This window comes from Cygnus olor, chromosome 2 (assembly GCF_009769625.2).
Source record: "Cygnus olor isolate bCygOlo1 chromosome 2, bCygOlo1.pri.v2, whole genome shotgun sequence".
Lineage (NCBI taxonomy): Eukaryota > Metazoa > Chordata > Aves > Anseriformes > Anatidae > Cygnus > Cygnus olor.
The window spans coordinates 5,981,931-5,989,621 of NC_049170.1; the positions used below are offsets into that span (position 1 = coordinate 5,981,931).

The window sequence follows — 7,691 nt, forward strand, 5'->3', positions numbered from 1 at the left end:
TTTTCAGTGGTTGCATGGAAGTAGGAACACAACGTCATGAACCAAACAAGGCAGAGATGCAAGGATCCCAGCCCTCCAAGCTGCATTTAATGCTCATCAGCCTCCATATAGCAAAAACAAGCAACAAAAAAGGTGGCCCTCAACTATCCCTGATGCACTACTGCCAGATGTCTTCCTTCTCATGGCTTGCATGGACAGAAGTTGGTGCTTGAGGTTGTTTTAGGAAGCAGGAACGTCCTTTTCCCTCAGCAACACATCTTTGACCCACCAAACCCAACAGATGTTCATTAAGAGCCACTGCACAGCACTCAGGACTGGGGAATGAAGTTATAGGCTACTTCCAAACCCAACGGTCCCTAAATCCCCCTGCGCACCAGAAGCACCCCATGAAACCAAGCTGAGATGCCTCTCTCACAAGAGAGGCTCCAAAAGGAGAGGTGCATGAGATTTTATGGCACTATTATGGCACTACTGATACTGTTAGAAGCAAACACGCTCAGGCTTATAATAAGAAGGTGTAATAGATAGTAAGTGCAAATGACTCATTCACTGAGATTTTCCAGGATTAGACAGCAGCAGAAGGGCAATGGCTGTGTAAAATGGACTTTAAAAAATAATCTTCTAATAAGATTTTAATAAACCTGTTAGTAAATTACAGTGCTTGACTTCAGGAACTATTTCTCCCCTGCAGTGTTTTTCTGTGCAGGTGAGGCTGTGATGCTCTCCAACGTGTGTGACACAACCTTGACCATGCCATGGGCAGAGCCTGGTGGGGAAGGGATTCATCAGGTCAATGGATGAACAAAAAAATCACACCTGTGGGGAGCAGTTCAGTCCCCAAAAGCTGTTTCAGGCCTCCCGCAACATTTTCTTTTGGGATTAAACTCAACCTCCTTTACTTGGAGTCTCTTCTTGTCTTTTTCTTCCTGTTGTCCCGAGTAGATTGATTTCCAAATGAAAATAAATGATGGGTCTTGAAACAAAAAGCCTCCTCTTTTCATTGCCCTCCAGACTGCATGTAGCAACCGCTGGCTCACCAAAGCCTTGCTCTAAATCCAGCGTCTGGACACGCACGTGCGTATGCCCGATGCAGCGGGTCTGCCACATTTTTGGTACTTTTTAGAAGTCTGTCTCCTGGGGTCAGGTCATTACATGGGAATCTCGGCTCTCGTTTGGAGCAGAGAACTCATTTTTGCAGCTGCCAGAGTTGAGGCAGAAAGCTCACGTGTGCGAATGCTTAGGGGCTTGAAACCCAGAATGCAAAACAGAAGGACCCAGGGTTATTGGCCCTGCTGAATCCTCTCTGAATAGCAGCCTGGTTGTGTTTAAGCTGGACCCGGCCCAGCTGCTCGTCTGGTAGGAGGTGATGGGCACTTTGGTCCCAGCAGGACAGTGTCCATCTCCCCCTCCGCCTCCTGCTGAGGGCTGTCAGTCATTTATCCCGTTGCCTTATGGATGCTTCTCCCACCCAAAGACGTTACCACCCATAATGTTACCACATTATGTTATTAAGTGTATCTGGAAGTGTGTTTATACAGATATATACATCTTCCATTTTCATTTTTACCCTCTGGGGAAAGCTTTAAGTGAGGCGGCAGATGCAGCTCCTCTGTTTTCACTACAGGGTGAATAGGGAAAATAAACTTCAGAGGGCAATATACCCCGAAGCCCCCTTGCTACACCACAGATGGGTCACTTTGTGGGGCTGCCCAGGTCCCTACAAACTTTGCACAGTTAACAGGGTGCTGCTTGAGTCAGAAGGCTTTGTCCTCCAGGACCGTTAGCGCTGCAGACTTCAGGAGAAATACATTCTTCTGATGGCCAGCGTCCCAGAAAAGCAAAATTTCTCTTTTGAAACCGCCCAGTGCTGCAACCCATCTGCTTGGCTAATCCGTGTGGGGTAAGGCGGCTTTGGGACGCAGCGCAGAGTTTCATGGCACAGTTACTGGTGACGCAGGAGACCTAACGGGGCTGCTTCTTCTGGCTGGGTGGCAGCTGGATGTGGGACATGGGCAGCAAGGCTTTGCTGCCTGATGCTGCAGCCCATGCAGACTCTGCAGCAGGAATCCCTCGGAGATAAGTGCAGCATGTCAGGGTGCCAGTGTCTGCACAGGGAAACCTGCAGGTAAAAAGGGAAAGCCCACATGGGTCACAACGTATTTGAGCAAAACTTATGCATCTGGCTTCTCGTTGCAGGTCGGAGGGGTGGATGCTGCCAGGATCCCTGGGGTCAGATCTCCCAGCCAAAGAGCTGGCGTCCAGGAGACCTCCGGATTTTAAAGGCAGGGGCTCCGGCCTCAAAACCTCATGCCTGTTCCCATCCTGCTCCTAAATGATGTCCCCAGTACAGAGCCTCAGTTTCCCTCCTGTACAACTGGAGGTAGCAGCTGCTGGGATGTGACACTAAAACTCGGTGGCCCTGGGCAACCTGAAAGTGTGAGAAGAACAGCGACAGCTCACGGCCAACACCAGTGCCTAAACACAGCCCCAGTGCCCTTTGGTAGCTTCCATCTTCCGTTCCAGCTTGAGTCATATTGTTATTTTTAATGGCTTGGATGCTGGCATCTCTGCTCTGAAACGAGTCCTTGCAGTGGCTTTAAGGAGCCTCCAGCCCTCTCCTGTGCTCACTGGGGCAGCAGAAGGTGGCTATGCCCTGCCCCAGATGTTCCCATTCCCAGTTTAGCACATTTGCCCCGATTTTGCATCAGAATGGGATCGTGCTGAGATGCTGGAGCCTGAAGGCTTGGTCCTTTGCTGGAGGCAGAGGGGCAGTAACTTTTTCAGACAGCTCAGGTTTTTCCTCCAGAGCTCGTCTGCCATGTCACCGCACTTATTTGCACTCTGGATGGGGCTTTGCTGGTTAAGGACGGGTAGGATGAAGCCTTGAGGAAGCCTCTTATGGGGTGGTGGGCCGAGCCCCGGCCCCATCCTGCAGCCAGACAACTCCAGCAAGACCAGAGATGCAAAGTCCCCATCGTGAGCCACCAAAGTGGCAGGGATGGGACAGCGGTGGCTTTGAAAAGCTCGCAGGGAGAGACCATGGAAAGGGCAGGGAACGAGCCCTGAGCAGTGCCTGGAAAAACCATCGCCCTCCACAGACCTGGGTGCTGGCGTCTAGAGCAGCTTCACTGCAAAGCAACCAACAGACACCAAACTCTGCTTTTTCTCTCCAGAAGCCACCACCAGCCAGCCCAGTGGAAGGGCAATAACCCTCTCGCCCAGTCTCCCTCGCAGTTTGTGATAAAGAGCCTTTTGTTGCATTTTAATTTGCAGACTTTCTCTTCTGCCATTCTCATGTACCACGGTTCCGGAGACTCACATAATTATTTTTACAAGAAACGCTTTCAGACAAATAAGTCTGGGGAGGCTTGTAATTTCTATTACCTCATGGCGACTCCATTGATAGACAGCAGCACACCTTGGGAGAATTAGGGAGCAAAAAGTAATGGGGGTTTTGTCCTCGCAAGACAGAGCTGCGAGCACTGCCTGGCTCGCGGCCAACAACACCAATTACAAACCAGGAGCGGGAGACAGGTCCTAGCGCTGAAAAATTACCATTTTCCAATGAGCCCGGTAATGCAGGAGCCGTGCTGTAAGCTACCACTTCCTTCAGGGCCCGTGAGGAATCCAGGACTGCGATTTCAGCCCCCCTAGGTGTTTAGAGATGGCTTATTGTCAATAAATGTGCCCAAGGATGGAGCTCACGTTGCTGCTCCTTGCCTTTGCTTCTGCTCACAACTCTTCCCTGGCTGTTTTTATTTTTCCAGAAGCCCTTCCTGTCAGGAGACCGAATGCGCGAGCATAAAAAGCAATTTCGGAGGCTCTGTCGTTGGCAATTACACCTGAAAGCTGGAGATTTAATTATTGTGGTACCCTTGCAAGAGGAGTTGCAACGGTCCTGTCACACGAGACATTTCAGCGCTAAACCGGGCGGCTTCACCGCATGTCAAGGAGCAAAAAGCACAGCACTCGGCATCTCCCACCCCCAAATCCCAGCACGAGGGCTCCTGTTGACACCCAAGTTAACAATTAGTTGGGTTAATTGAGGACACAGCTGTCTGCCTAACACTGCTTTTCTCTCACACCTCTTTTCCTTGCTGCTAACCATCGCCGGTGGTGGTGGAAGCCGCTCGGCACTGTCACAATTCCCACTTCATGCCTGCATTTTCAATTAACACTCTTTTTTTTTTTTTTCTTTTTTTGCTCAGGTTGATGATTTTTGCACGTTTGCTGGGAATCAAACAGTCCTGTTGGCACTCCTCAGCGCCTAGGTCACGTTCTGCAGCTCTCCCCAGCTACGAGGGTGCCTGTGCATTTAGTAGAGCGTCGTATCGCGATGCCCCTGTAAGGCACCGAGGACATGAGGAGCAGACAGCAGTTAGCACGTGTCTCTAAACGCATCCGTAACCACTCAGTAAGTATATAACAGCACAGCATATAGGGCCTGAAGTGCTACAGATTCAACTGTTGTCCAGCAGCAGCCCAAAGCAGGAGCAGGTTCTCACGGAGCTGTGGCAGAGTAGAGTCAATGAGGAAGATGCAGGACATCACCATCACATCCGCCCAGCCAGTGGAGGTGAGCAGCCCCAGGTATGTTTGAAGCAAAGCCTCTGATTTGCCACTTTAATGCCCATCTTTTAGGGGAAAAAGCATCTCTAGGCCCCCACTTAACTTGTGTTTCAGATGTGTGGGGTTGGATGGAGCCCTGGCAGCAGGATAGGCAGCCCAGCAGTGGCAGCTTATTGGGACTGCACAGTGCATGATAAAACCTACACACTCATTTCACCTTTTACGTGCAGAAGAGGACGAGATGGGAAAGCACCTAGAGGCTTTTTACCCAGGGAAAATGCTTTTCATGCTGCAGGGGTGGTGAGGAGGTCAGCATCCAGGGCTTGCCCCCCCCTTATCTGGCCACCCCGTGCATCTCGCAACATCTCCCTCTGGTCCTTCCCGCTGCGTCCTGCGCTTGGTCTCAGCTTTGCTGGGCCGGTCAGAAGGGAATTTCTTCCCACTGGAGCAGTGCTCGCATGGCACCCAGCCAGGGAACCCAGCTCCGGGATGGTGCTGCCAGCAGCCTTTGGCAAAGGAGCACAGCAAGGGCTTTCCTGCGCACAGGGGAGAGGAGGATATTCCTCCCGAGATGAAAAAGCTGTGCTAAAAACAAACAACCTGGTTCAGGTTAAAAAGAAACAGTTGTGTGTTGTTGGTTTGTTTCGTTTTTTTTTTTTTTTTTTTTTTTTTTTTTCCCCTCGAGTTCATTTGCTGGAGGATGGAGTCTCAGAGATGCAACATCAACAAAATGCACATTGAGTCAAAGTGAAATATTTCATTCAACCTACACAGGAAAATGTCTTATGTTATTTGAGGGCTATTTACCCTTCTGTGTAAGCTTCCACTTATTTATGCATGTAATGTTTTCAGGCTGATTTTAAAACAAGAAATGCTGATTCAAAAAGAAGAGCCAGAAAGTTTTGTTTCAAAGCGCCTTTCTCTCTCAGATACACATAAACGTGCAGACTGGGGTCAGAATTGCTCACTGCATGATTGAATCGCTGAATAATTTCTGTCCTGCACGGGGCTCTAGCCCACAGCAGCTTTACTTTCATCGAAATAAATAAAAGCAAGGGAAGAAGTGAAACCTGGAGGTCACTGGTAGCCTTCCCAAACTTTTTCCAGGATATCCCCTTTCCCCCATGCCCTGGGTTTTGTGCCAAGCACGGCTAAGGGACGGTGACCGGTGACCTCCCCCTCATCCCACAGCCCCATTTTGTAGAGAAGCGAGGTTAGGTTCCGGTCCCACCATACCGAAGCTCTCCGGGTCCCCAGGGATGGTGTGGTGACACCACATCGGCGCCAGGACCCGCGTCGGGCTCGGCAATGGGTGACCGCAGCCGCTGGGGTCCGACACGGAGCCGCCGGGTGTAGTCTGCGAGCCGGAGGAAGCGAGGAGCCAGCGTACAACCTGAACTTGGTCAGCCGCGACCCGAACCCCGAAGAGGAAAGCCTGCACGCATGACGTCTTCCTGTTAGGAAATATTAATCACGGCCGTGTCCAAACATGGTAAACGAAACCTCAGGAAAACCACTCCTTTGGCGACCGAGTGCTGCTCGCCGTCATGTTCAGGAAGGCCCTCGTGCCTCAAAGGCAGGACCCACCCGGCAGCAGGGCACTGTCTGCAGTTACGTATTGCCTCCACGACGTCTGCGTCTGTGAAACAAATTCAGCTCATCCCTGCCGTGCTTTGGGAGCTGTCGCTGTTAGGTGTTAGAGCTTTAGGTTTTAAGGAGCATCCCCGAGAGAAGGCAGCATCATAACCTGAGGATTCTCACCACGCTGTTTGTTGATGGTCCAGCTCCAGCTTGTGGAGCGAAAATATGGCGAAATAGCAAAATTGAGGAATGTCAGGTAAACCTGCGCCTCACCTGCTGATGGAAAGGGTTTGACCACTCGAGTCAGAAACCTGGAGCTCTCTGGAAGCTCCTGGTGGCGTGTGGATATCTTCAGCTGAACGCCACAGCAACCAGAGCTGGGGGAACCTGGTGCTGGCTCCCCGCTGCCCCCCAAACTCCAGGGTTTGCAACGCCTTCCTTGCCACAAGGAAACCCACACACAATGTACACCCAGCAGGAGTAAAATTAATTTAAAAAATATATAAAATTTACCTCTTTCACTGTCTTTTTAATACCACTCTCAAAGCCCCCAGCGCATCTCTTCCCGTCCCACTAAGCCCACTGCTCGTTGGGCCCTGCGCTGGCAGGGAGTGGAATAAAAATTATCACTTTTAATGTCCCTCCACCCCCCCAAAATGTATCTGCTGGTAGAACCGCACTGGGACATGAACCCATAAAACATCGCAACTCTTGCTGGCGGGGCCTTAAATCCTTCTGAGGGCCAAGCCTTGCTTATAGGGCCAAAGTCCTTTCTGGGGTCCCTTAGAGGACAACTCTTTCTTGAAAGGATCAAACTTATTTGGTGGCCTACCCATGTCCAGGGGGTCTAAACCAATTTTGGGCGCCCAAATCCCCTTGGGGGATCAACCCTCGTCAATAGGGCCCAAACACCTTCTGGGGCCAAAATCCCTTTGGGTTCAAAATCCCTTCCTGGGGACAAAAGCCATGCTGCTGTGCCCCAAGTCTTTTTGGAGGGCCCAAACACCTTAAAGAGGCCAAACCTTGTTTGTGGGTCCCAACTCCTCTGTGGGTCCCAAATCTCTTTTGTTGCCCAGCCTGCTTATGATACCCAAGCTCTTTGTGGGGTTCAAACCCCTTTCAGAGGTCAATTCTTGATCATGGGTCCCAAAACACCTTAGGCCCAAACCTGCTAGCCCAGATCTTGGTATCTAAGCCTGCTTGTTGGGTACCAAACCTCTTGTGGGGCCCAAACTCCTCATGGGGCCCCAACTCCTTGTGGGACTCAAACATCTGGGCTTGGTTGCCTCCCAACCCGTGGGTCCCAAAACCCGTGAAGGACCCAACCCCCCTCTGGGGTCCTTATTCATGTTGGTGCCCAAGCTGTGCCACATGGATCCCAAAATCCATGTGGGAACCCAAACACCTTGTTGGGCTCAAACCCATTGCCTGTGGGTCCCAAACTGCTGAAGGGACCCAAGTCATATGTGAGGTCCAAATCCATTTGGGGGTCCGAGCTGTGGGTCCTGTGGGGTTGTTGCTTGTGAGTCCCCAAATGCCAT

General features: G+C 51.0%; 1 long non-coding RNA gene across 1 annotated transcript; it reads right to left on the reverse strand.

Moving 5' to 3' along the window:
* Positions 1-622: 622 nt before the first annotated feature.
* On the reverse strand, positions 623-6,968 carry LOC121065955. Its single transcript, XR_005817427.1, has 2 exons — positions 5,806-6,968; positions 623-2,119 (listed from the first exon to the last, which is right to left on the reverse strand). It is a non-coding gene; the product is annotated as an uncharacterized LOC121065955 (long non-coding RNA).
* Between the last annotated feature and the right edge of the window lie 723 nt (positions 6,969-7,691).